This window comes from Dipodomys spectabilis, unplaced genomic scaffold, assembly GCF_019054845.1.
Source record: "Dipodomys spectabilis isolate Male_0828 unplaced genomic scaffold, ASM1905484v1 ptg000069l, whole genome shotgun sequence".
Taxonomy (NCBI): domain Eukaryota; kingdom Metazoa; phylum Chordata; class Mammalia; order Rodentia; family Heteromyidae; genus Dipodomys; species Dipodomys spectabilis.
In genome coordinates, this window is record NW_024870746.1 from 903,252 (window position 1) to 930,188 (window position 26,937).

The following is a 26,937-nucleotide window of genomic DNA, read 5'->3' on the forward strand; positions in this document are numbered from 1 at the left end:
ATTTAACTCCAGGATCCCTAAAGAACACTATGCCATTATGTAAGCAAAAGGAAATGCCCACTTACACATGGAAGCAGAGTACAGAGCCTTATGTTTTCCAATGCAGATTTGGATAATATATCTGAACCTTACCTCAGGAAGAATTAAGATTTGAGTTTCATGCCTCTAAGCATGGCTGCAACCTGAATGGGATTTATCATCTGCAAAACTCATTTTAATGAATGACATTAGTGTACAGTGGGCTACAGGAGCTTGAGTAAATAAAGTCTTCTCCAATAATTGATGTTTGACTCCAGTTGTGAACACAGAGTTTCAACATCCTTTGAAATCTTCTGGGTGCTAATATATTCTGTGCTAATGAGGTGACAGTTGACGGACTCCAGGAGAGTTTAAGGATGGAAAGAACTCACCAAAAAGGTATAGTACTTAGCTTAGTACTCACAGTACTTAGCTTAGCAATCTCAGCACTATATGATATTAATGGAAAAAGAAATAGAAGAATTAGTAACTAGTCAAGCCCATGATGTAGCCATAATAGAGGATAAAGACAAGGGAAATCACTATAAGATGGAATTTGGGGAAATTAGGGTGGATAAATACGTCTGGGGCCTGAAAGATTACTAAAACAGGTTGACACACACGTTCTATTAATGAATGGAATTTTATATGTAAAACCCATAGTTATGTGCGCAGTCAGGGAAAAGTGAGATTGGGAGAGGGAGTGGGTAGATGAGGAAATGAATGGGAGAGGGACTGGGTGGATGAGAGACTCCCTGGATTGAGTCTGAGAGGTGGGGAGTCAGAAAGTGACTGAAGGAATCAGTACCTGTACAAAACAAAAATTAAAGAATGGCCGATTTGATGACAGAGTACTGGGGTGAAAGGATAAGGGTGGAATGAAGGAACTCAAAGAAGACAAAGTGAAAGAGCACAGAATTTAGGGGATGAGTGAAAGGGAAGAGGGACTCGTGATTACATAGGGTGAGGGGGTGACTGGGAGACACAGAGTTGAGTGATAAGGTGAAAAACCAGTGAAAACGTGAATACGCCAGTGAGTGACTTCTACCCGAAGGCAGAGAATGAAGGAGATAAAAACAAACTGGTGAGTAATTAGCAAGAACATTAGTTACAGCTGAACAAGGGGCCCGGGGAGCAGGGATTGTGAAGGACAAAAGAAAAAGAAGTGAGAAAAATAGCTGAGCTTAGGGTTGGGGGTGGGGAGCAGCTCAGGGGGAAGGGGATATGCAAGGGAACAAGCAGGTGAGTGAGGTGAGGGAGTCCTTGAGGGTGGTAGGAAAGGAAGGAGAGCAGGACAGAGGGACAGAGGAAGGGAGCTAGTGAGGGAGTGAAAGACAGAGGGAGTGATGCAACACAGGAGGGAAGGAGGCAGGGAGGGTGAGAGCGGGAGGGAAAGGGAGAGAGGCAGGCAGTGGATGGGCCAGTGGTGGAGTGTGGGGTGAGTGAGTGGTGGATTGGAAGACTGGGTTTGGAGATTGTGATGGGCTGAGGCTGGAGAAAGGTGAGTGGAGGCTCAGTAAGATTCAAGAAGGAAGTCAGGCACTTGACTCAGGTGTGGATGGTGTGTGTGTGTGTGTCTGTGTGCGCGCACGAGGCCACGCGCGGGAGCACTGCTGCTCACAAGCACACTCGTGCTAGGATAGGCTGGTGGTGTTGGTGCAGTGTCAGCATTCCTCTGTCAGCTGGCCAGGCCGGGAGAGTTCTGGGGTGGCCAGATGAGGAAAGGGAGACGTTGGCTAAGGAAGGGAAAAGCAAAGGGAAGAAGCTGAAGGTGGCAGGGTGGGGTACAAGGCAGGGGAACAAGCAGCCAAGCAGTGATGCTGCCTGCAGGAGGAAGGGTGAGTGCGCAGCAGGTGTGTTGGTGGGGGCCTGGGAGGAGCGCTGGTCCCAAAAGGGGGTGGGTGGAGTTGTGTGATGGGAAGTGGAAGGGCAGTGAAGAAGGCAAGTGAAAGTGGGAAAGGAAGAAGAAAGGCTTCCCTGACCGGGAATCGAACCCGGGCCGCGGCGGTGAGAGCGCCGAATCCTAACCACTAGACCACCAGGGAGCGTGCCACTGCCTGCACCGAGCACTCCTCCTGCAAACGAGCAGCGCTGCCGGACACTCACCGCCGCTGGACGCCTGCCATCCACCGGCCCCATGGGTTGGAGGTATGGCTGGCCAAAAAGACAAGGACACTGGCGAGCCGGTTGCCTGGCCGACCTCCCCCTCGCCCTCCCCCTCCGCCTGCCCCCTTTCCCCCTCTCCCCTCCTCCTCCCTAGCTCCCTCCCCGTCAGCCAAGCCAAGCCAAACCCAGCGGCAGCTCTCCTCCTGCCTGTAGCCGCGAGCAGCCCGCAATCCCGGCCAGCTGCGGCAGTGTCCAACACAACACGCGTGCACTCCGGCACCCACGCCCTCTGCTCCCTCCCGCAGGCCCGAGCCACAGCTGGAGCTGGCTAAAAGGTCGGCCGGCTGCATTGAGTGGCCTGGTACTGCGTTGCGTTGGCCGGGAATCGAACCCGGGTCAACTGCTTGGAAGGCAGCTATGCTCACCACTATACCACCAACGCCACACGCCACGGCCAGCGCACACAGGACGCCGGGGACTGGCGCGGGCCACAGCTCCTGCGGGGAAGGAGGCGGGGGTTGCCGGTGCGGGTGCGGGTGCGGGTGGGCGCGGGTGCGGGTGGGCGCAGCGCGTGTCTCGCACCTCACTTCCCTGTGGGCTGGGACACGCGGCGCTGCCGGGCCAGCCCGAGCCACACACGGCCCGTCCTGCGCCACGCCCGAAGCTGCTGGCTGCCGCAGCCACGCAAAGGGACGGGTTGGGTCCAGCCTAGCCTCCTGGTTCCTGCGGGGCGCCCTCCGAGCTCCGGCCGCCTGACTGCTCCGGAGCCCGGCGCCGCACGCCTCCCGGGCTGGACGCGGGCGCGGCGGCGCGACGGCCGACAGCCACAGCGTCTTCCTTCGTCCGGCCCGCAGCCCACCACACCCACTGCCAGGGCCCGCTCGCTCGCTCGCTCGCTCGTCTGTGAGTCCCCACTGGTGGCTGGGCGGCAGACGCCGACGACGACCGAGAGGTGGACCAGGGGGCCTGGAGCTGCTGAAGTGAGGACGCCTTGGAGCAGAGAGGCCGCGCTGGGCAAAAAGAACGCCACGGCGGCCTCCCCGTCGGGGAATCGAACCCCGGTCTCCCGCGTGACAGGCGGGGATACTCACCACTATACTAACGAGGATGACGCCGCCCGCCGTCGGGGACACGGGCCCCTCTCCGACAGCCGCCCGGACCCGCGGCCCTCCAGCCCCGGCCTGGGGCTCGCATCTGCCCTGTCTGGCCTCCGACCCCAAGCCCAAGCCCAAGCACGCGCTGCCGCGCTCTCCCCACAAGCCCCGCCCCACCCGCCTGCCAAGGACCCACCCGGGGCCACCTGCCGGCCGGGGTCACCTGTCCGCCGCCGCCGCCTCGGTGCCAGTGGGTGCGGACCCGAGCAAGAAGCACCGGCCGGCCCGGCCCGCAGCGGCTGGTTGCGCGCCTCCAGCTTGCACGCCGCCCGCAGCCGCCGCTCGATCGCGGGGGCGCGCGTGCGCTTGACCTCGCGGGACTGAGCCCCTAAGCCTCCCCGCTGACCCCGCTTGCCCTCCAACCCCCAGGCCGGCAATACGGCGCGCCAAGCGCACCCCGGTGGACGCGGCTCCCGGCCAGGGCCAGGGCGCACGCCTGGCCCCAGCCAGGCGAGAGGAGAAGCCACCAGCCGCGCCGCGCCGTCAGGATGGCCGAGCGGTCTAAGGCGCTGCGTTCAGGTCGCAGTCTCCCCTGGAGGCGTGGGTTCGAATCCCACTCCTGACAACCTCGCCTTTTGGCCACAGACACTCAGGGAACCCTGCCTGCGGACCGCCCACCCCAGCCAACAATCACAGCACTACCTTGCCTTCTCCTCCTGCCTTGCCCTCACTTTCTTGCCACCCTCCCCGCTGGCTGCCTCCCTTGTATCTTGCTCCTCCTCTCGACTCTCCCTTCCTCCCTCCCCCGACCCCCCGCACTCTCTCCCCCTCCCACCCGTGGGGTGGAGGGGGGTGCGGGCAGGGCCTTCTACCCACTGTCAAAGTCCATTCCCAGGCACACACACACACACACACACACACACGCACGCACGCACGACCCACCAACTCAGGTGGAGCTTCACCCCTTCCATCTACCGCTCCCTCCTTCTTTCCTCCAGTGGCTTGCTCTGCTGACCCTCCACCTTCCATCTCCCCTTACCCCCACCATTCTACACCCCCACACACAACAAAAGACATGCGCGCACACACACACACACACACACACACACACTCAAGCCCAGTGTTTCCCTCCAACACAACCCTAACCAACAAGCCCACACAGGGACAAAGACAGACAGACTGGTGGCTGCCCTGAGCCCAGCACCGCTCACACCTGTGCCATTTGGAAAGCCCTCCCACCCATCCCACACCACCGGCTAACGCCAGCAGGGCCCAGGCAGCCACTCGCCCAAAGCCGCACATTTCTGCACACGAGGCTCTAGGGGACAACCCTGTGCGACTTCTTGTCCTGTTCACCAGTCTCTGCCCCACGTACCCCCCCACCCCGTCCTCTGACTCACCCCTTTTCTCATCCCGTTCTCACAGCACCCTGCCGGGGTTGACGCGCTCCCTGTCTTCCCATCCTCCTCCTCACGGGACAGCTTGCCTTGGGGTTGGACGCGCTGGCTGCATTGCTTTCTCTGCCCGCGCTGGCCAACATCTCTCACAATGAGGCACACCCAGGCGAGGCTCGCCAGTGAGAGCCAGACCCCAGGAAAGGCCAAGGCAGGGCAGGGCAGGGCAGGGCAGGGCAAAACAAGGGAACAGAGGGGTGCCGGGCCACGCCAAGACAATGACCGGCATGAGTGGACAGGGCGGCTTAGCTCCAGCCCCGGCGTCGCCCACCTGGACACCACAAAGCACCCCTAAGGGAAAGCACAGGGCCTGGGCCGTGGGAACACAGCAGGGCGGCCCCGCGCCACCGCAAGTGGTGCCTCTGACCTGTGCATCGTACCAGACTGGCCAGGCCAGGCCAGCCAGGCCGGGCAAGCTTCGTCAAGAGAGGGCATCCACGCTTTGGAGAGTACTGGTGGCTGTGGAAACCATGGCACTCGGCCACTCACGGCACACGGCATGGCACGGCATGGCGGGACACACACGTCGCACCTCCTGACCCAGATGGCAAGGCGGAAAGGAGTGAGTCTACACCTCGCTCACCACGCCCCTTCCCTGCAGCACCGGGCGCCCCACCGCTCCCTCCTGGACCGACTGACTGTTTGGGAGCCAACCTTTTTTTCTACTTGCCCAGCCGCTGGCTCCCTGTGCCATCCAGGATCCCGGCGCACTCTTGAAGCCAGCACTTGCTCGGAGGGCAGGAAGTCAACGGCCGGCCCTCGCCGACCTGGGAGCACATCTGGGGCATACCCAGAGACAGCACACCGTCTATGCATGGGTGGTTCAGTGGTAGAATTCTCGCCTGCCACGCGGGAGGCCCGGGTTCGATTCCCGGCCCATGCAATGCACTACCACAGCACATTTTGCTCCGGTGTGTGCTCTGCTCCTTACTTCCCTCATTTACACACATGCACATGCACATGCACTGGCAAACACAACTATTCCTTTTCCCTTCCTCGCCCACCACTCCTTCACTCTAACCCATTTCACACAAACACAAAAACAGCCCACCACACTGCACCTTCATCCCAGCCTGCCACACAATCTCCTCACCCTCTGATAGCTCCTACCCATGGACATTACCACCCTCGCTTCAAACTCCTATCTAGTCCACACACTCCACTTTCCCAGTGGCCACAACACCTGCTCCCTGCTCTCCCACCAGGCCCCACCGTCATCCGTGCACACCAGGGACCTCTCAGGACTCCCCATAGAATCACCCCATGTGCACATGGCCACCTTCACTGGGTCGCCCAGAGCCACAGCATGTCTTCGAATACCCCCACTGCACCACGGCTGACACCCACACCTGTCTCCACCCCCACCCCACCCACAACTCCTCATCTCCCACACCTTGGTTCAAGGCTCACCACTTGCACCTCGTCTGCTCCTTGGGCATCACTGTATGAGCCTGTGCCTGGACTTCATTACATGTCACTAGACTTCATTACATAAACTCGCCCCGTGCAGGTTTGGTCTCAGTGGAGAAGTGACGCCACCATTCTCTTGTGCACTAGCTTTGCCTACCGCTACTCAACCACTGAGCACACCATGCAGTGTGTGAAGGGCGGGGGTATAGAGTCATTCTCCCAATCCTATTCTGTGTGTGTGTAGGGGGGGAGTCTGTGTGTGTGTGTGTGTGTGTGTGTGTGTGTGTGTGTGTGTGTGTGAGTGTGTATCTATCTGTGTGTCTGTGTGACCCTCTGCCGGTCTCTGGGCAGTCACTCTTCCAAAAGCCACATGGGGGATGGGGACTCTAGAAGCGCCCAGGGTGACCTCCTGATCTGGTCAACAGTCCTCGGGACCTCTGTGTCTTCCTACCATGTCCCCAACCCCTTCCATTCTCTCTGCACCCTGCTGAGGATGATGCTATCTGTGTCTTGCTGGGAAACGGTCCTCCTTCTCCTCTTGAGACTGCTTGGCTCAGAAATGGGAAGGGGGATGTCTTTCCCCTCCCAGATTGGCCAACACCTCTCACGATGAGGCACAGTGAGGCAATAGCCACCAGTGATAGCCAGACCACCACCACCACCACCACCACCACCGCTGCAATCAGACAGGAAGTGGAAATGGGAGCAAGGCAGCACAAAACAGAGCAGAGCAGAGCAGAGCAGAGCGGAGCGGAGCGGAGCGGAGTAGAGCAGAGTAGGGGTGACGAGCCGAAACAATGGCTCAGGTGTGTGGAGTGTGGAGCATAGGGCCAAAGCCTTAAGTCTGGGTCACGTGGGTGGTTAGCCACAGCTCCAGCACTCACCACATGGACACCACCAAGCACCCCAAGTAGAAAGCACATGGCCTGGGCCATAGGAACATATCAGGGCAGCCCCTCGGCGCCAGGAGTGATGCCGCTGACCTGCACGTCAGACCAGACAGGACAGGAGAGGACTGGACAGGCGAGCTTTGTCAGGAGAGGACATCCACGCTTTGGAGAATGCAGGTAGCCAAGGAAATTGTGGCGCTCAGCCACTCACGGCACACGGCACGGCACGTCCATTGTCCTGACGGACATACAACGCTGAACCCAATAGGCAGTCCAGCAGGGATGGCACAGGATAGGGAAAGCGCACTCCCCGCCCACCCCACCCCCTCCCTGCAGCAGTAGGCACCCACGACCCCCTCCTGAGCCCACCGTCTGGGAGCCAGCCTTTCTTTCTACTTGCCCATGGCCTGGCCCCCTGTACCATCATGGATCCTGTGCCACCGCGGACCCTGGCGCGCACGTGAAGCCAGCAGTTGCTCAGAGAGGGCAGGCAGGCAACAGCTATGCCTGGCCAGCCTGGGTGCACATCTGTGCCTTGAGCAGACGGCCTCCGACGACTGTGCATGGGTGGTTCAGTGGTAGAATTCTCGCCTGCCACGCGGGAGGCCCGGGTTCGATTCCCGGCCCATGCAGTTCATTGCTAGACCTTATTTTGGCCCTTAGCCTATGCACGCGTGTGCACACACGCTCACAGTCAGACAGAAAATATTCCTTCTTCCATCTTTGCCCACTAGTCCTTCACCTCACACCATTTCAAACACACACACACACATACCCCACCACACTGTACCTGCATCCTGCCCCGCCACCCCATCAACCCCCCTCCTGACCTGTCCTACCCCCTCTCTCCAAACCACTAACCAGCCCACAAGTACACTTTTCCAATGGCCACAACACCTGTTCTCAGCTCTCCTACGTGCCCCACTATCATCCGTGCATACCATGGACCTCCCGGGACTTCCAGTGCTACCATGCCCCATGAATACTGCTGTCTCCCCTATGCCACCCGCAGCCACAGCATGTCTTCGAATCCCCGCAGCAGCACAGCTGACACCTACCATCTCCACCCTCACCCCACCCAAACCCCTCATCTCCCGTAATACGCAACTTGGCTCAAGGCTCACCACTTGCACAGTGTCTGCTCCTCGGGCATCACTGAATTGCCTTCTCAAACATGAACTTGTCCCTTACAAGGTAAGGTGTAGGTGGTCTGGATGGAGAAGAGATTTTACTCTTGAGCCTTCCTTACCACTAGCCTACCACTGTAAATAGCTTGAAGTGTGTGAAAAGTGTGGATGGAGGTCCATCACTCTCCCAATCCCTCCCTCTCTCCCTTCCTCCATCCATCCATCCACCCATCCATCCATCCATCCATTCATCCATCCATCCATCCCCCCCTCCGAGTGAGTGAGTGAGTGAGTGAGTGAGCTGGAGGTTGCACAAGTGACAGCTAGAGCGAGGGAAGGGTAGGTGTGCAGGAAGGGATAGATGCCTGAGAGAATCGGAGAGAGACTTGTATATGTTGCAGTGAGCGGGTGATCAAATGAGCCAGAGGGAGGAATGCCTGAGCTTAGGGTTGGGGGTGGGGGGAGCAGCTCAGGGGGAAGGGGATATGCAAGGGAACAAGCAGGTGAGTGAGGTGAGGGAGTCCTTGAGGGTGGTAGGAAAGGAAGGAGAGCAGGACAGAGGGACAGAGGGAGTGAAAGACGGAGGGAGTGATGCAACACAGGAGGGAAGGAGGCAGGGAGGGTGAGAGCGGGAGGGAAAGGGAGAGAGGCAGGCAGTGGATGGGCCAGTGGTGGAGTGTGGGGTGAGTGAGTGGTGGATTGGAAGACTGGGTTTGGAGATTGTGATGGGCTGAGGCTGGAGAAAGGTGAGTGGAGGCTCAGTAAGATTCAAGAAGGAAGTCAGGCACTTGACTCAGGTGTGGATGGTGTGTGTGTGTGTGTGTGTGTGTCTGTGTGCGCGCACGAGCCCACGCGCGGGAGCACTGCTGCTCACAAGCACACTCGTGCTAGGATAGGCTGGTGGTGTTGGTGCAGTGTCAGCATTCCTCTGTCAGCTGGCCAGGCCGGGAGAGTTCTGGGGTGGCCAGATGAGGAAAGGGAGACGTTGGCTAAGGAAGGGAAAAGCAAAGGGAAGAAGCTGAAGGTGGCAGGGTGGGGTACAAGGCAGGAGAACAAGCAGCCAAGCAGTGATGCTGCCTGCAGGAGGAAGGGTGAGTGCGCAGCAGGTGTGTTGGTGGGGGCCTGGGAGGAGCGCTAGTCCCAAAAGGGGGTGGGTGGAGTTGTGTGATGGGAAGTGGAAGGGCAGTGAAGAAGGCAAGTGAAAGTGGGAAAGGAAGAAGAAAGGCTTCCCTGACCGGGAATCGAACCCGGGCCGCGGCGGTGAGAGCGCCGAATCCTAACCACTAGACCACCAGGGAGCGTGCCACTGCCTGCACCGAGCACTCCTCCTGCAAACGAGCAGCGCTGCCGGACACTCACCGCCGCTGGACGCCTGCCATCCACCGGCCCCATGGGTTGGAGGTATGGCTGGCCAAAAAGACAAGGACACTGGCGAGCCGGTTGCCTGGCCGACCTCCCCCTCGCCCTCCCCCTCCGCCTGCCCCCTTTCCCCCTCTCCCCTCCTCCTCCCTAGCTCCCTCCCCGTCAGCCAAGCCAAGCCAAGCCAAGCCAAACCCAGCGGCAGCTCTCCTCCTGCCTGTAGCCGCGAGCAGCCCGCAATCCCGGCCGGCTGCGGCAGTGTCCAACACAACACGCGTGCACTCCGGCACCCACGCCCTCTGCTCCCTCCCGCAGGCCCGAGCCACAGCTGGAGCTGGCTAAAAGGTCGGCCGGCTGCATTGAGTGGCCTGGTACTGCGTTGCGTTGGCCGGGAATCGAACCCGGGTCAACTGCTTGGAAGGCAGCTATGCTCACCACTATACCACCAACGCCACACGCCACGGCCAGCGCACACAGGACGCCGGGGACTGGCGCGGGCCACAGCTCCTGCGGGGAAGGAGGCGGGGGTTGCCGGTGCGGGTGCGGGTGCGGGTGGGCGCGGGTGCGGGTGGGCGCAGCGCGTGTCTCGCACCTCACTTCCCTGTGGGCTGGGACACGCGGCGCTGCCGGGCCAGCCCGAGCCACACACGGCCCGTCCTGCGCCACGCCCGAAGCTGCTGGCTGCCGCAGCCACGCAAAGGGACGGGTTGGGTCCAGCCTAGCCTCCTGGTTCCTGCGGGGCGCCCTCCGAGCTCCGGCCGCCTGACTGCTCCGGAGCCCGGCGCCGCACGCCTCCCGGGCTGGACGCGGGCGCGGCGGCGCGACGGCCGACAGCCACAGCGTCTTCCTTCGTCCGGCCCGCAGCCCACCACACCCACTGCCAGGGCCCGCTCGCTCGCTCGCTCGCTCGTCTGTGAGTCCCCACTGGTGGCTGGGCGGCAGACGCCGACGACGACCGAGAGGTGGACCAGGGGGCCTGGAGCTGCTGAAGTGAGGACGCCTTGGAGCAGAGAGGCCGCGCTGGGCAAAAAGAACGCCACGGCGGCCTCCCCGTCGGGGAATCGAACCCCGGTCTCCCGCGTGACAGGCGGGGATACTCACCACTATACTAACGAGGATGACGCCGCCCGCCGTCGGGGACACGGGCCCCTCTCCGACAGCCGCCCGGACCCGCGGCCCTCCAGCCCCGGCCTGGGGCTCGCATCTGCCCTGTCTGGCCTCCGACCCCAAGCCCAAGCCCAAGCACGCGCTGCCGCGCTCTCCCCACAAGCCCCGCCCCACCCGCCTGCCAAGGACCCACCCGGGGCCACCTGCCGGCCGGGGTCACCTGTCCGCCGCCGCCGCCTCGGTGCCAGTGGGTGCGGACCCGAGCAAGAAGCACCGGCCGGCCCGGCCCGCAGCGGCTGGTTGCGCGCCTCCAGCTTGCACGCCGCCCGCAGCCGCCGCTCGATCGCGGGGGCGCGCGTGCGCTTGACCTCGCGGGACTGAGCCCCTAAGCCTCCCCGCTGACCCCGCTTGCCCTCCAACCCCCAGGCCGGCAATACGGCGCGCCAAGCGCACCCCGGTGGACGCGGCTCCCGGCCAGGGCCAGGGCGCACGCCTGGCCCCAGCCAGGCGAGAGGAGAAGCCACCAGCCGCGCCGCGCCGTCAGGATGGCCGAGCGGTCTAAGGCGCTGCGTTCAGGTCGCAGTCTCCCCTGGAGGCGTGGGTTCGAATCCCACTCCTGACAACCTCGCCTTTTGGCCACAGACACTCAGGGAACCCTGCCTGCGGACCGCCCACCCCAGCCAACAATCACAGCACTACCTTGCCTTCTCCTCCTGCCTTGCCCTCACTTTCTTGCCACCCTCCCCGCTGGCTGCCTCCCTTGTATCTTGCTCCTCCTCTCGACTCTCCCTTCCTCCCTCCCCCGACCCCCCGCACTCTCTCCCCCTCCCACCCGTGGGGTGGAGGGGGGTGCGGGCAGGGCCTTCTACCCACTGTCAAAGTCCATTCCCAGGCACACACACACACACACACACACACACACACGCACGCACGCACGCACGACCCACCAACTCAGGTGGAGCTTCACCCCTTCCATCTACCGCTCCCTCCTTCTTTCCTCCAGTGGCTTGCTCTGCTGACCCTCCACCTTCCATCTCCCCTTACCCCCACCATTCTACACCCCCACACACAACAAAAGACATGCGCGCACACACACACACACACACACACACACACTCAAGCCCAGTGTTTCCCTCCAACACAACCCTAACCAACAAGCCCACACAGGGACAAAGACAGACAGACTGGTGGCTGCCCTGAGCCCAGCACCGCTCACACCTGTGCCATTTGGAAAGCCCTCCCACCCATCCCACACCACCGGCTAACGCCAGCAGGGCCCAGGCAGCCACTCGCCCAAAGCCGCACATTTCTGCACACGAGGCTCTAGGGGACAACCCTGTGCGACTTCTTGTCCTGTTCACCAGTCTCTGCCCCACGTACCCCCCACCCCGTCCTCTGACTCACCCCTTTTCTCATCCCGTTCTCACAGCACCCTGCCGGGGTTGACGCGCTCCCTGTCTTCCCATCCTCCTCCTCACGGGACAGCTTGCCTTGGGGTTGGACGCGCTGGCTGCATTGCTTTCTCTGCCCGCGCTGGCCAACATCTCTCACAATGAGGCACACCCAGGCGAGGCTCGCCAGTGAGAGCCAGACCCCAGGAAAGGCCAAGGCAGGGCAGGGCAGGGCAGGGCAGGGCAAAACAAGGGAACAGAGGGGTGCCGGGCCACGCCAAGACAATGACCGGCATGAGTGGACAGGGCGGCTTAGCTCCAGCCCCGGCGTCGCCCACCTGGACACCACAAAGCACCCCTAAGGGAAAGCACAGGGCCTGGGCCGTGGGAACACAGCAGGGCGGCCCCGCGCCACCGCAAGTGGTGCCTCTGACCTGTGCATCGTACCAGACTGGCCAGGCCAGGCCAGCCAGGCCGGGCAAGCTTCGTCAAGAGAGGGCATCCACGCTTTGGAGAGTACTGGTGGCTGTGGAAACCATGGCACTCGGCCACTCACGGCACACGGCATGGCACGGCATGGCGGGACACACACGTCGCACCTCCTGACCCAGATGGCAAGGCGGAAAGGAGTGAGTCTACACCTCGCTCACCACGCCCCTTCCCTGCAGCACCGGGCGCCCCACCGCTCCCTCCTGGACCGACTGACTGTTTGGGAGCCAACCTTTTTTTCTACTTGCCCAGCCGCTGGCTCCCTGTGCCATCCAGGATCCCGGCGCACTCTTGAAGCCAGCACTTGCTCGGAGGGCAGGAAGTCAACGGCCGGCCCTCGCCGACCTGGGAGCACATCTGGGGCATACCCAGAGACAGCACACCGTCTATGCATGGGTGGTTCAGTGGTAGAATTCTCGCCTGCCACGCGGGAGGCCCGGGTTCGATTCCCGGCCCATGCAATGCACTACCACAGCACATTTTGCTCCGGTGTGTGCTCTGCTCCTTACTTCCCTCATTTACACACATGCACATGCACATGCACTGGCAAACACAACTATTCCTTTTCCCTTCCTTGCCCACCACTCCTTCACTCTAACCCATTTCACACAAACACAAAAACAGCCCACCACACTGCACCTTCATCCCAGCCTGCCACACAATCTCCTCACCCTCTGATAGCTCCTACCCATGGACATTACCACCCTCGCTTCAAACTCCTATCTAGTCCACACACTCCACTTTCCCAGTGGCCACAACACCTGCTCCCTGCTCTCCCACCAGGCCCCACCGTCATCCGTGCACACCAGGGACCTCTCAGGACTCCCCATAGAATCACCCCATGTGCACATGGCCACCTTCACTGGGTCGCCCAGAGCCACAGCATGTCTTCGAATACCCCCACTGCACCACGGCTGACACCCACACCTGTCTCCACCCCCACCCCACCCACAACTCCTCATCTCCCACACCTTGGTTCAAGGCTCACCACTTGCACCTCGTCTGCTCCTTGGGCATCACTGTATGAGCCTGTGCCTGGACTTCATTACATGTCACTAGACTTCATTACATAAACTCGCCCCGTGCAGGTTTGGTCTCAGTGGAGAAGTGACGCCACCATTCTCTTGTGCACTAGCTTTGCCTACCGCTACTCAACCACTGAGCACACCATGCAGTGTGTGAAGGGCGGGGGTATAGAGTCATTCTCCCAATCCTATTCTGTGTGTGTGTAGGGGGGGAGTCTGTGTGTGTGTGTGTGTGTGTGTGTGTGTGTGTGTGTGTGTGTGAGTGTGTATCTATCTGTGTGTCTGTGTGACCCTCTGCCGGTCTCTGGGCAGTCACTCTTCCAAAAGCCACATGGGGGATGGGGACTCTAGAAGCGCCCAGGGTGACCTCCTGATCTGGTCAACAGTCCTCGGGACCTCTGTGTCTTCCTACCATGTCCCCAACCCCTTCCATTCTCTCTGCACCCTGCTGAGGATGATGCTATCTGTGTCTTGCTGGGAAACGGTCCTCCTTCTCCTCTTGAGACTGCTTGGCTCAGAAATGGGAAGGGGGATGTCTTTCCCCTCCCAGATTGGCCAACACCTCTCACGATGAGGCACAGTGAGGCAATAGCCACCAGTGATAGCCAGACCACCACCACCACCACCACCACCACCGCTGCAATCAGACAGGAAGTGGAAATGGGAGCAAGGCAGCACAAAACAGAGCAGAGCAGAGCAGAGCAGAGCGGAGCGGAGCGGAGCGGAGCGGAGTAGAGCAGAGTAGGGGTGACGAGCCGAAACAATGGCTCAGGTGTGTGGAGTGTGGAGCATAGGGCCAAAGCCTTAAGTCTGGGTCACGTGGGTGGTTAGCCACAGCTCCAGCACTCACCACATGGACACCACCAAGCACCCCAAGTAGAAAGCACATGGCCTGGGCCATAGGAACATATCAGGGCAGCCCCTCGGCGCCAGGAGTGATGCCGCTGACCTGCACGTCAGACCAGACAGGACAGGAGAGGACTGGACAGGCGAGCTTTGTCAGGAGAGGACATCCACGCTTTGGAGAATGCAGGTAGCCAAGGAAATTGTGGCGCTCAGCCACTCACGGCACACGGCACGGCACGTCCATTGTCCTGACGGACATACAACGCTGAACCCAATAGGCAGTCCAGCAGGGATGGCACAGGATAGGGAAAGCGCACTCCCCGCCCACCCCACCCCCTCCCTGCAGCAGTAGGCACCCACGACCCCCTCCTGAGCCCACCGTCTGGGAGCCAGCCTTTCTTTCTACTTGCCCATGGCCTGGCCCCCTGTACCATCATGGATCCTGTGCCACCGCGGACCCCGGCGCGCACGTGAAGCCAGCAGTTGCTCAGAGAGGGCAGGCAGGCAACAGCTATGCCTGGCCAGCCTGGGTGCACATCTGTGCCTTGAGCAGACGGCCTCCGGCGACTGTGCATGGGTGGTTCAGTGGTAGAATTCTCGCCTGCCACGTGGGAGGCCCGGGTTCGATTCCCGGCCCATGCAGTTCATTGCTAGACCTTATTTTGGCCCTTAGCCTATGCACGCGTGTGCACACACGCTCACAGTCAGACAGAAAATATTCCTTCTTCCATCTTTGCCCACTAGTCCTTCACCTCACACCATTTCAAACACACACACACACATACCCCACCACACTGTACCTGCATCCTGCCCCGCCACCCCATCAACCCCCCTCCTGACCTGTCCTACCCCCTCTCTCCAAACCACTAACCAGCCCACAAGTACACTTTTCCAATGGCCACAACACCTGTTCTCAGCTCTCCTACGTGCCCCACTATCATCCGTGCATACCATGGACCTCCCGGGACTTCCAGTGCTACCATGCCCCATGAATACTGCTGTCTCCCCTATGCCACCCGCAGCCACAGCATGTCTTCGAATCCCCGCAGCAGCACAGCTGACACCTACCATCTCCACCCTCACCCCACCCAAACCCCTCATCTCCCGTAATACGCAACTTGGCTCAAGGCTCACCACTTGCACAGTGTCTGCTCCTCGGGCATCACTGAATTGCCTTCTCAAACATGAACTTGTCCCTTACAAGGTGTAGGTGGTCTGGATGGAGAAGAGATTTTACTCTTGAGCCTTCCTTACCACTAGCCTACCACTGTAAATAGCTTGAAGTGTGTGAAAAGTGTGGATGGAGGTCCATCACTCTCCCAATCCCTCCCTCTCTCCCTTCCTCCATCCATCCATCCACCCATCCATCCATCCATCCATTCATCCATCCATCCATCCCCCCCTCCGAGTGATTGAGTGAGTGAGTGAGCTGGAGGTTGCACAAGTGACAGCTAGAGCGAGGGAAGGGTAGGTGTGCAGGAAGGGATAGATGCCTGAGAGAATCGGAGAGAGACTTGTATATGTTGCAGTGAGCGGGTGATCAAATGAGCCAGAGGGAAGAATGCCTGAGCTTAGGGTTGGGGGTGGGGGGAGCAGCTCAGGGGGAAGGGGATATGCAAGGGAACAAGCAGGTGAGTGAGGTGAGGGAGTCCTTGAGGGTGGTAGGAAAGGAAGGAGAGCAGGACAGAGGGACAGAGGGAGTGAAAGACGGAGGGAGTGATGCAACACAGGAGGGAAGGAGGCAGGGAGGGTGAGAGCGGGAGGGAAAGGGAGAGAGGCAGGCAGTGGATGGGCCAGTGGTGGAGTGTGGGGTGAGTGAGTGGTGGATTGGAAGACTGGGTTTGGAGATTGTGATGGGCTGAGGCTGGAGAAAGGGGAGTGGAGGCTCAGTAAGATTCAAGAAGGAAGTCAGGCACTTGACTCAGGTGTGGATGGTGTGTGTGTGTGTGTGTGTGTGTCTGTGTGCGCGCACGAGGCCACGCGCGGGAGCACTGCTGCTCACAAGCACACTCGTGCTAGGATAGGCTGGTGGTGTTGGTGCAGTGTCAGCATTCCTCTGTCAGCTGGCCAGGCCGGGAGAGTTCTGGGGTGGCCAGATGAGGAAAGGGAGACGTTGGCTAAGGAAGGGAAAAGCAAAGGGAAGAAGCTGAAGGTGGCAGGGTGGGGTACAAGGCAGGAGAACAAGCAGCCAAGCAGTGATGCTGCCTGCAGGAGGAAGGGTGAGTGCGCAGCAGGTGTGTTGGTGGGGGCCTGGGAGGAGCGCTAGTCCCAAAAGGGGGTGGGTGGAGTTGTGTGATGGGAAGTGGAAGGGCAGTGAAGAAGGCAAGTGAAAGTGGGAAAGGAAGAAGAAAGGCTTCCCTGACCGGGAATCGAACCCGGGCCGCGGCGGTGAGAGCGCCGAATCCTAACCACTAGACCACCAGGGAGCGTGCCACTGCCTGCACCGAGCACTCCTCCTGCAAACGAGCAGCGCTGCCGGACACTCACCGCCGCTGGACGCCTGCCATCCACCGGCCCCATGGGTTGGAAGTATGACTGGCCAAAAAGACAAGGACACTGGCGAGCCGGTTGCCTGGCCGACCTCCCCCTCGCCCTCCCCCTCCGCCTGCCCCCTTTCCCCCTCTCCCCTCCTCCTCCCTAGCTCCCTCCCCGTCAGCCAAGCCAAGCCAAGCCAAGCCAAACCCAGCGGCAGCTCTCCTCCTGCCTGTAGCCGCGAGCAGCCCGCAATCCCGGCCGGCTGCGGCAGTGTCCAACACAACACGCGTGCACTCCGGCACCCACGCCCTCTGCTCCCTCCCGCAGGCCCGAGCCACAGCTGGAGCTGGCTAAAAGGTCGGCCGGCTGCATTGAGTGGCCTGGTACTGCGTTGCGTTGGCCGGGAATCGAACCCGGGTCAACTGCTTGGAAGGCAGCTATGCTCACCACTATACCACCAACGCCACACGCCACGGCCAGCGCACACAGGACGCCGGGGACTGGCGCGGGCCACAGCTCCTGCGGGGAAGGAGGCGGGGGTTGCCGGTGCGGGTGGGGGTGCGGGTGCGGGTGCGGGTGCGGGTGGGCGCAGCGCGTGTCTCGCACCTCACTTCCCTGTGGGCTGGGACACGCGGCGCTGCCGGGCCAGCCCGAGCCACACACGGCCCGTCCTGCGCCACGCCCGAAGCTGCTGGCTGCCGCAGCCACGCAAAGGGACGGGTTGGGTCCAGCCTAGCCTCCTGGTTCCTGCGGGGCGCCCTCCGAGCTCCGGCCGCCTGACTGCTCCGGAGCCCGGCGCCGCACGCCTCCCGGGCTGGACGCGGGCGCGGCGGCGCGACGGCCGACAGCCACAGCGTCTTCCTTCGTCCGGCCCGCAGCCCACCACACCCACTGCCAGGGCCCGCTCGCTCGCTCGCTCGCTCGTCTGTGAGTCCCCACTGGTGGCTGGGCGGCAGACGCCGACGACGACCGAGAGGTGGACCAGGGGGCCTGGAGCTGCTGAAGTGAGGACGCCTTGGAGCAGAGAGGCCGCGCTGGGCAAAAAGAACGCCACGGCGGCCTCCCCGTCGGGGAATCGAACCCCGGTCTCCCGCGTGACAGGCGGGGATACTCACCACTATACTAACGAGGATGACGCCGCCCGCCGTCGGGGACACGGGCCCCTCTCCGACAGCCGCCCAGACCCGCGGCCCTCCAGCCCCGGCCTGGGGCTCGCATCTGCCCTGTCTGGCCTCCGACCCCAAGCCCAAGCCCAAGCACGCGCTGCCGCGCTCTCCCCACAAGCCCCGCCCCACCCGCCTGCCAAGGACCCACCCGGGGCCACCTGCCGGCCGGGGTCACCTGTCCGCCGCCGCCGCCTCGGTGCCAGTGGGTGCGGACCCGAGCAAGAAGCACCGGCCGGCCCGGCCCGCAGCGGCTGGTTGCGCGCCTCCAGCTTGCACGCCGCCCGCAGCCGCCGCTCGATCGCGGGGGCGCGCGTGCGCTTGACCTCGCGGGACTGAGCCCCTAAGCCTCCCCGCTGACCCCGCTTGCCCTCCGACCCCCAGGCCGGCAATACGGCGCGCCAAGCGCACCCCGGTGGACGCGGCTCCCGGCCAGGGCCAGGGCGCACGCCTGGCCCCAGCCAGGCGAGAGGAGAAGCCACCAGCCGCGCCGCGCCGTCAGGATGGCCGAGCGGTCTAAGGCGCTGCGTTCAGGTCGCAGTCTCCCCTGGAGGCGTGGGTTCGAATCCCACTCCTGACAACCTCGCCTTTTGGCCACAGACACTCAGGGAACCCTGCCTGCGGACCGCCCACCCCAGCCAACAATCACAGCACTACCTTGCCTTCTCCTCCTGCCTTGCCCTCGCTTTCTTGCCACCCTCCCCGCTGGCTGCCTCCCTTGTATCTTGCTCCTCCTCTCGACTCTCCCTTCCTCCCTCCCCCGACCCCCCCCGCACTCTCTCTCCCTCCCACCCGTGGGGTGGAGGGGGGTGCGGGCAGGGCCTTCTACCCACTGTCAAAGTCCATTCCCAGGCACACACACACACACACACACACACACACACACGCACGCACGCACGACCCACCAACTCAGGTGGAGCTTCACCCCTTCCATCTACCGCTCCCTCCTTCTTTCCTCCAGTGGCTTGCTCTGCTGACCCTCCACCTTCCATCTCCCCTTACCCCCACCATTCTACACCCCCACACACAACAAAAGACATGCGCGCACACACACACACACACACACACACACACACTCAAGCCCAGTGTTTCCCTCCAACACAACCCTAACCAACAAGCCCACACAGGGACAAAGACAGACAGACTGGTGGCTGCCCTGAGCCCAGCACCGCTCACACCTGTGCCATTTGGAAAGCCCTCCCACCCATCCCACACCACCGGCTAACGCCAGCAGGGCCCAGGCAGCCACTCGCCCAAAGCCGCACATTTCTGCACACGAGGCTCTAGGGGACAACCCTGTGCGACTTCTTGTCCTGTTCACCAGTCTCTGCCCCACGTACCCCCCACCCCGTCCTCTGACTCACCCCTTTTCTCATCCCGTTCTCACAGCACCCTGCCGGGGTTGACGCGCTCCCTGTCTTCCCATCCTCCTCCTCACGGGACAGCTTGCCTTGGGGTTGGACGCGCTGGCTGCATTGCTTTCTCTGCCCGCGCTGGCCAACATCTCTCACAATGAGGCACACCCAGGCGAGGCTCGCCAGTGAGAGCCAGACCCCAGGAAAGGCCAAGGCAGGGCAGGGCAGGGCAGGGCAGGGCAAAACAAGGGAACAGAGGGGTGCCGGGCCACGCCAAGACAATGACCGGCATGAGTGGACAGGGCGGCTTAGCTCCAGCCCCGGCGTCGCCCACCTGGACACCACAAAGCACCCCTAAGGGAAAGCACAGGGCCTGGGCCGTGGGAACACAGCAGGGCGGCCCCGCGCCACCGCAAGTGGTGCCTCTGACCTGTGCATCGTACCAGACTGGCCAGGCCAGGCCAGCCAGGCCGGGCAAGCTTCGTCAAGAGAGGGCATCCACGCTTTGGAGAGTACTGGTGGCTGTGGAAACCATGGCACTCGGCCACTCACGGCACACGGCATGGCACGGCATGGCGGGACACACACGTCGCACCTCCTGACCCAGATGGCAAGGCGGAAAGGAGTGAGTCTACACCTCGCTCACCACGCCCCTTCCCTGCAGCACCGGGCGCCCCACCGCTCCCTCCTGGACCGACTGACTGTTTGGGAGCCAACCTTTTTTTCTACTTGCCCAGCCGCTGGCTCCCTGTGCCATCCAGGATCCCGGCGCACTCTTGAAGCCAGCACTTGCTCGGAGGGCAGGAAGTCAACGGCCGGCCCTCGCCGACCTGGGAGCACATCTGGGGCATACCCAGAGACAGCACACCATCTATGCATGGGTGGTTCAGTGGTAGAATTCTCGCCTGCCACGCAGGAGGCCCGGGTTCGATTCCCGGCCCATGCAATGCACTACCACAGCACATTTTGCTCCGGTGTGTGCTCTGCTCCTTACTTCCCTCATTTACACACATGCACATGCACATGCACTGGCAAACACAACTATTCCTTTTCCCTTCCTTGCCCACCACTCCTTCACTCTAACCCATTTCACACAAACACAAAAACAGCCCACCACACTGCACCTTCATCCCAGCCTGCCACACAATCTCCTCACCCTCTGATAGCTCCTACCCATGGACATTACCACCCTCGCTTCAAACTCCTATCTAGTCCACACACTCCACTTTCCCAGTGGCCACAACACCTGCTCCCTGCTCTCCCACCAGGCCCCACCGTCATCCGTGCACACCAGGGACCTCTCAGGACTCCCCATAGAATCACCCCATGTGCACATGGCCACCTTCACTGGGTCGCCCAGAGCCACAGCATGTCTTCGAATACCCCCACTGCACCACGGCTGACACCCACACCTGTCTCCACCCCCACCCCACCCACAACTCCTCATCTCCCACACCTTGGTTCAAGGCTCACCACTTGCACCTCGTCTGCTCCTTGGGCATCACTGTATGAGCCTGTGCCTGGACTTCATTACATGTCACTAGACTTCATTACATAAACTCGCCCCGTGCAGGTTTGGTCTCAGTGGAGAAGTGACGCCACCATTCTCTTGTGCACTAGCTTTGCCTACCGCTACTCAACCACTGAGCACACCATGCAGTGTGTGAAGGGCGGGGGTATAGAGTCATTCTCCCAATCCTATTCTGTGTGTGTGTAGGGGGGGAGTCTGTGTGTGTGTGTGTGTGTGTGTGTGTGTGTGTGTGAGTGTGTATCTATCTGTGTGTCTGTGTGACCCTCTGCCGGTCTCTGGGCAGTCACTCTTCCAAAAGCCACATGGGGGATGGGGACTCTAGAAGCGCCCAGGGTGACCTCCTGATCTGGTCAACAGTCCTCGGGACCTCTGTGTCTTCCTACCATGTCCCCAACCCCTTCCATTCTCTCTGCACCCTGCTGAGGATGATGCTATCTGTGTCTTGCTGGGAAACGGTCCTCCTTCTCCTCTTGAGACTGCTTGGCTCAGAAATGGGAAGGGGGATGTCTTTCCCCTCCCAGATTGGCCAACACCTCTCACGATGAGGCACAGTGAGGCAATAGCCACCAGTGATAGCCAGACCACCACCACCACCACCACCACCACCGCTGCAATCAGACAGGAAGTGGAAATGGGAGCAAGGCAGCACAAAACAGAGCAGAGCAGAGCAGAGCAGAGCGGAGCGGAGCGGAGCGGAGCGGAGTAGAGCAGAGTAGGGGTGACGAGCCGAAACAATGGCTCAGGTGTGTGGAGTGTGGAGCATAGGGCCAAAGCCTTAAGTCTGGGTCACGTGGGTGGTTAGCCACAGCTCCAGCACTCACCACATGGACACCACCAAGCACCCCAAGTAGAAAGCACATGGCCTGGGCCATAGGAACATATCAGGGCAGCCCCTCGGCGCCAGGAGTGATGCCGCTGACCTGCACGTCAGACCAGACAGGACAGGAGAGGACTGGACAGGCGAGCTTTGTCAGGAGAGGACATCCACGCTTTGGAGAATGCAGGTAGCCAAGGAAATTGTGGCGCTCAGCCACTCACGGCACACGGCACGGCACGTCCATTGTCCTGACGGACATACAACGCTGAACCCAATAGGCAGTCCAGCAGGGATGGCACAGGATAGGGAAAGCGCACTCCCCGCCCACCCCACCCCCTCCCTGCAGCAGTAGGCACCCACGACCCCCTCCTGAGCCCACCGTCTGGGAGCCAGCCTTTCTTTCTACTTGCCCATGGCCTGGCCCCCTGTACCATCATGGATCCTGTGCCACCGCGGACCCCGGCGCGCACGTGAAGCCAGCAGTTGCTCAGAGAGGGCAGGCAGGCAACAGCTATGCCTGGCCAGCCTGGGTGCACATCTGTGCCTTGAGCAGACGGCCTCCGGCGACTGTGCATGGGTGGTTCAGTGGTAGAATTCTCGCCTGCCACGTGGGAGGCCCGGGTTCGATTCCCGGCCCATGCAGTTCATTGCTAGACCTTATTTTGGCCCTTAGCCTATGCACGCGTGTGCACACACGCTCACAGTCAGACAGAAAATATTCCTTCTTCCATCTTTGCCCACTAGTCCTTCACCTCACACCATTTCAAACACACACACACACATACCCCACCACACTGTACCTGCATCCTGCCCCGCCACCCCATCAACCCCCCTCCTGACCTGTCCTACCCCCTCTCTCCAAACCACTAACCAGCCCACAAGTACACTTTTCCAATGGCCACAACACCTGTTCTCAGCTCTCCTACGTGCCCCACTATCATCCGTGCATACCATGGACCTCCCGGGACTTCCAGTGCTACCATGCCCCATGAATACTGCTGTCTCCCCTATGCCACCCGCAGCCACAGCATGTCTTCGAATCCCCGCAGCAGCACAGCTGACACCTACCATCTCCACCCTCACCCCACCCAAACCCCTCATCTCCCGTAATACGCAACTTGGCTCAAGGCTCACCACTTGCACAGTGTCTGCTCCTCGGGCATCACTGAATTGCCTTCTCAAACATGAACTTGTCCCTTACAAGGTGTAGGTGGTCTGGATGGAGAAGAGATTTTACTCTTGAGCCTTCCTTACCACTAGCCTACCACTGTAAATAGCTTGAAGTGTGTGAAAAGTGTGGATGGAGGTCCATCACTCTCCCAATCCCTCCCTCTCTCCCTTCCTCCATCCATCCATCCACCCATCCATCCATCCATCCATTCATCCATCCATCCATCCCCCCCTCCGAGTGATTGAGTGAGTGAGTGAGCTGGAGGTTGCACAAGTGACAGCTAGAGCGAGGGAAGGGTAGGTGTGCAGGAAGGGATAGATGCCTGAGAGAATCGGAGAGAGACTTGTATATGTTGCAGTGAGCGGGTGATCAAATGAGCCAGAGGGAAGAATGCCTGAGCTTAGGGTTGGGGGTGGGGGGAGCAGCTCAGGGGGAAGGGGATATGCAAGGGAACAAGCAGGTGAGTGAGGTGAGGGAGTCCTTGAGGGTGGTAGGAAAGGAAGGAGAGCAGGACAGAGGGACAGAGGGAGTGAAAGACGGAGGGAGTGATGCAACACAGGAGGGAAGGAGGCAGGGAGGGTGAGAGCGGGAGGGAAAGGGAGAGAGGCAGGCAGTGGATGGGCCAGTGGTGGAGTGTGGGGTGAGTGAGTGGTGGATTGGAAGACTGGGTTTGGAGATTGTGATGGGCTGAGGCTGGAGAAAGGGGAGTGGAGGCTCAGTAAGATTCAAGAAGGAAGTCAGGCACTTGACTCAGGTGTGGATGGTGTGTGTGTGTGTGTGTGTGTGTCTGTGTGCGCGCACGAGGCCACGCGCGGGAGCACTGCTGCTCACAAGCACACTCGTGCTAGGATAGGCTGGTGGTGTTGGTGCAGTGTCAGCATTCCTCTGTCAGCTGGCCAGGCCGGGAGAGTTCTGGGGTGGCCAGATGAGGAAAGGGAGACGTTGGCTAAGGAAGGGAAAAGCAAAGGGAAGAAGCTGAAGGTGGCAGGGTGGGGTACAAGGCAGGAGAACAAGCAGCCAAGCAGTGATGCTGCCTGCAGGAGGAAGGGTGAGTGCGCAGCAGGTGTGTTGGTGGGGGCCTGGGAGGAGCGCTAGTCCCAAAAGGGGGTGGGTGGAGTTGTGTGATGGGAAGTGGAAGGGCAGTGAAGAAGGCAAGTGAAAGTGGGAAAGGAAGAAGAAAGGCTTCCCTGACCGGGAATCGAACCCGGGCCGCGGCGGTGAGAGCGCCGAATCCTAACCACTAGACCACCAGGGAGCGTGCCACTGCCTGCACCGAGCACTCCTCCTGCAAACGAGCAGCGCTGCCGGACACTCACCGCCGCTGGACGCCTGCCATCCACCGGCCCCATGGGTTGGAAGTATGACTGGCCAAAAAGACAAGGACACTGGCGAGCCGGTTGCCTGGCCGACCTCCCCCTCGCCCTCCCCCTCCGCCTGCCCCCTTTCCCCCTCTCCCCTCCTCCTCCCTAGCTCCCTCCCCGTCAGCCAAGCCAAGCCAAGCCAAGCCAAACCCAGCGGCAGCTCTCCTCCTGCCTGTAGCCGCGAGCAGCCCGCAATCCCGGCCGGCTGCGGCAGTGTCCAACACAACACGCGTGCACTCCGGCACCCACGCCCTCTGCTCCCTCCCGCAGGCCCGAGCCACAGCTGGAGCTGGCTAAAAGGTCGGCCGGCTGCATTGAGTGGCCTGGTACTGCGTTGCGTTGGCCGGGAATCGAACCCGGGTCAACTGCTTGGAAGGCAGCTATGCTCACCACTATACCACCAACGCCACACGCCACGGCCAGCGCACACAGGACGCCGGGGACTGGCGCGGGCCACAGCTCCTGCGGGGAAGGAGGCGGGGGTTGCCGGTGCGGGTGGGGGTGCGGGTGCGGGTGCGGGTGCGGGTGGGCGCAGCGCGTGTCTCGCACCTCACTTCCCTGTGGGCTGGGACACGCGGCGCTGCCGGGCCAGCCCGAGCCACACACGGCCCGTCCTGCGCCACGCCCGAAGCTGCTGGCTGCCGCAGCCACGCAAAGGGACGGGTTGGGTCCAGCCTAGCCTCCTGGTTCCTGCGGGGCGCCCTCCGAGCTCCGGCCGCCTGACTGCTCCGGAGCCCGGCGCCGCACGCCTCCCGGGCTGGACGCGGGCGCGGCGGCGCGACGGCCGACAGCCACAGCGTCTTCCTTCGTCCGGCCCGCAGCCCACCACACCCACTGCCAGGGCCCGCTCGCTCGCTCGCTCGCTCGTCTGTGAGTCCCCACTGGTGGCTGGGCGGCAGACGCCGACGACGACCGAGAGGTGGACCAGGGGGCCTGGAGCTGCTGAAGTGAGGACGCCTTGGAGCAGAGAGGCCGCGCTGGGCAAAAAGAACGCCACGGCGGCCTCCCCGTCGGGGAATCGAACCCCGGTCTCCCGCGTGACAGGCGGGGATACTCACCACTATACTAACGAGGATGACGCCGCCCGCCGTCGGGGACACGGGCCCCTCTCCGACAGCCGCCCAGACCCGCGGCCCTCCAGCCCCGGCCTGGGGCTCGCATCTGCCCTGTCTGGCCTCCGACCCCAAGCCCAAGCCCAAGCACGCGCTGCCGCGCTCTCCCCACAAGCCCCGCCCCACCCGCCTGCCAAGGACCCACCCGGGGCCACCTGCCGGCCGGGGTCACCTGTCCGCCGCCGCCGCCTCGGTGCCAGTGGGTGCGGACCCGAGCAAGAAGCACCGGCCGGCCCGGCCCGCAGCGGCTGGTTGCGCGCCTCCAGCTTGCACGCCGCCCGCAGCCGCCGCTCGATCGCGGGGGCGCGCGTGCGCTTGACCTCGCGGGACTGAGCCCCTAAGCCTCCCCGCTGACCCCGCTTGCCCTCCGACCCCCAGGCCGGCAATACGGCGCGCCAAGCGCACCCCGGTGGACGCGGCTCCCGGCCAGGGCCAGGGCGCACGCCTGGCCCCAGCCAGGCGAGAGGAGAAGCCACCAGCCGCGCCGCGCCGTCAGGATGGCCGAGCGGTCTAAGGCGCTGCGTTCAGGTCGCAGTCTCCCCTGGAGGCGTGGGTTCGAATCCCACTCCTGACAACCTCGCCTTTTGGCCACAGACACTCAGGGAACCCTGCCTGCGGACCGCCCACCCCAGCCAACAATCACAGCACTACCTTGCCTTCTCCTCCTGCCTTGCCCTCGCTTTCTTGCCACCCTCCCCGCTGGCTGCCTCCCTTGTATCTTGCTCCTCCTCTCGACTCTCCCTTCCTCCCTCCCCCGACCCCCCCCCGCACTCTCTCTCCCTCCCACCCGTGGGGTGGAGGGGGGTGCGGGCAGGGCCTTCTACCCACTGTCAAAGTCCATTCCCAGGCACACACACACACACACACACACACACACACACGCACGCACGCACGACCCACCAACTCAGGTGGAGCTTCACCCCTTCCATCTACCGCTCCCTCCTTCTTTCCTCCAGTGGCTTGCTCTGCTGACCCTCCACCTTCCATCTCCCCTTACCCCCACCATTCTACACCCCCACACACAACAAAAGACATGCGCGCACACACACACACACACACACACACACACACTCAAGCCCAGTGTTTCCCTCCAACACAACCCTAACCAACAAGCCCACACAGGGACAAAGACAGACAGACTGGTGGCTGCCCTGAGCCCAGCACCGCTCACACCTGTGCCATTTGGAAAGCCCTCCCACCCATCCCACACCACCGGCTAACGCCAGCAGGGCCCAGGCAGCCACTCGCCCAAAGCCGCACATTTCTGCACACGAGGCTCTAGGGGACAACCCTGTGCGACTTCTTGTCCTGTTCACCAGTCTCTGCCCCACGTACCCCCCACCCCGTCCTCTGACTCACCCCTTTTCTCATCCCGTTCTCACAGCACCCTGCCGGGGTTGACGCGCTCCCTGTCTTCCCATCCTCCTCCTCACGGGACAGCTTGCCTTGGGGTTGGACGCGCTGGCTGCATTGCTTTCTCTGCCCGCGCTGGCCAACATCTCTCACAATGAGGCACACCCAGGCGAGGCTCGCCAGTGAGAGCCAGACCCCAGGAAAGGCCAAGGCAGGGCAGGGCAGGGCAGGGCAGGGCAAAACAAGGGAACAGAGGGGTGCCGGGCCACGCCAAGACAATGAC

The 26,937-nt window shown here is 61.8% G+C and overlaps 22 non-coding genes across 22 annotated transcripts; 10 read left to right on the forward strand and 12 right to left on the reverse strand.

Annotated features, from left to right (window-relative positions):
* Window positions 1-1,991: 1,991 nt before the first annotated feature.
* On the reverse strand, window positions 1,992-2,063 carry Trnae-cuc. The gene has a single exon. It is a non-coding gene; the product is annotated as a tRNA-Glu (tRNA).
* A 431-nt stretch (window positions 2,064-2,494) lies between these two features.
* On the reverse strand, window positions 2,495-2,566 carry Trnag-ucc. The gene has a single exon. It is a non-coding gene; the product is annotated as a tRNA-Gly (tRNA).
* A 594-nt stretch (window positions 2,567-3,160) lies between these two features.
* Window positions 3,161-3,232, reverse strand: Trnad-guc. The gene has a single exon. It is a non-coding gene; the product is annotated as a tRNA-Asp (tRNA).
* Window positions 3,233-3,760: 528 nt separating this feature from the next.
* On the forward strand, window positions 3,761-3,843 carry Trnal-cag. Its single transcript has one exon. It is a non-coding gene; the product is annotated as a tRNA-Leu (tRNA).
* Window positions 3,844-5,484: 1,641 nt separating this feature from the next.
* Trnag-gcc lies at window positions 5,485-5,555 on the forward strand. Its single transcript has one exon. It is a non-coding gene; the product is annotated as a tRNA-Gly (tRNA).
* A 1,978-nt stretch (window positions 5,556-7,533) lies between these two features.
* Window positions 7,534-7,604, forward strand: Trnag-gcc. Its single transcript has one exon. It is a non-coding gene; the product is annotated as a tRNA-Gly (tRNA).
* A 1,721-nt stretch (window positions 7,605-9,325) lies between these two features.
* Window positions 9,326-9,397, reverse strand: Trnae-cuc. Its single transcript has one exon. It is a non-coding gene; the product is annotated as a tRNA-Glu (tRNA).
* Window positions 9,398-9,838: 441 nt separating this feature from the next.
* On the reverse strand, window positions 9,839-9,910 carry Trnag-ucc. Its single transcript has one exon. It is a non-coding gene; the product is annotated as a tRNA-Gly (tRNA).
* Window positions 9,911-10,504: 594 nt separating this feature from the next.
* On the reverse strand, window positions 10,505-10,576 carry Trnad-guc. Its single transcript has one exon. It is a non-coding gene; the product is annotated as a tRNA-Asp (tRNA).
* Window positions 10,577-11,104: 528 nt separating this feature from the next.
* Window positions 11,105-11,187, forward strand: Trnal-cag. Its single transcript has one exon. It is a non-coding gene; the product is annotated as a tRNA-Leu (tRNA).
* Window positions 11,188-12,835: 1,648 nt separating this feature from the next.
* Trnag-gcc lies at window positions 12,836-12,906 on the forward strand. Its single transcript has one exon. It is a non-coding gene; the product is annotated as a tRNA-Gly (tRNA).
* Window positions 12,907-14,887: 1,981 nt separating this feature from the next.
* Trnag-gcc lies at window positions 14,888-14,958 on the forward strand. Its single transcript has one exon. It is a non-coding gene; the product is annotated as a tRNA-Gly (tRNA).
* A 1,712-nt stretch (window positions 14,959-16,670) lies between these two features.
* On the reverse strand, window positions 16,671-16,742 carry Trnae-cuc. Its single transcript has one exon. It is a non-coding gene; the product is annotated as a tRNA-Glu (tRNA).
* A 441-nt stretch (window positions 16,743-17,183) lies between these two features.
* On the reverse strand, window positions 17,184-17,255 carry Trnag-ucc. Its single transcript has one exon. It is a non-coding gene; the product is annotated as a tRNA-Gly (tRNA).
* A 596-nt stretch (window positions 17,256-17,851) lies between these two features.
* Trnad-guc lies at window positions 17,852-17,923 on the reverse strand. Its single transcript has one exon. It is a non-coding gene; the product is annotated as a tRNA-Asp (tRNA).
* Window positions 17,924-18,451: 528 nt separating this feature from the next.
* Window positions 18,452-18,534, forward strand: Trnal-cag. The gene has a single exon. It is a non-coding gene; the product is annotated as a tRNA-Leu (tRNA).
* A 1,650-nt stretch (window positions 18,535-20,184) lies between these two features.
* Trnag-gcc lies at window positions 20,185-20,255 on the forward strand. Its single transcript has one exon. It is a non-coding gene; the product is annotated as a tRNA-Gly (tRNA).
* A 1,973-nt stretch (window positions 20,256-22,228) lies between these two features.
* Trnag-gcc lies at window positions 22,229-22,299 on the forward strand. Its single transcript has one exon. It is a non-coding gene; the product is annotated as a tRNA-Gly (tRNA).
* Window positions 22,300-24,011: 1,712 nt separating this feature from the next.
* Trnae-cuc lies at window positions 24,012-24,083 on the reverse strand. The gene has a single exon. It is a non-coding gene; the product is annotated as a tRNA-Glu (tRNA).
* Window positions 24,084-24,524: 441 nt separating this feature from the next.
* On the reverse strand, window positions 24,525-24,596 carry Trnag-ucc. Its single transcript has one exon. It is a non-coding gene; the product is annotated as a tRNA-Gly (tRNA).
* A 596-nt stretch (window positions 24,597-25,192) lies between these two features.
* Trnad-guc lies at window positions 25,193-25,264 on the reverse strand. Its single transcript has one exon. It is a non-coding gene; the product is annotated as a tRNA-Asp (tRNA).
* A 528-nt stretch (window positions 25,265-25,792) lies between these two features.
* Trnal-cag lies at window positions 25,793-25,875 on the forward strand. Its single transcript has one exon. It is a non-coding gene; the product is annotated as a tRNA-Leu (tRNA).
* The last annotated feature ends 1,062 nt before the right edge of the window (window positions 25,876-26,937 follow it).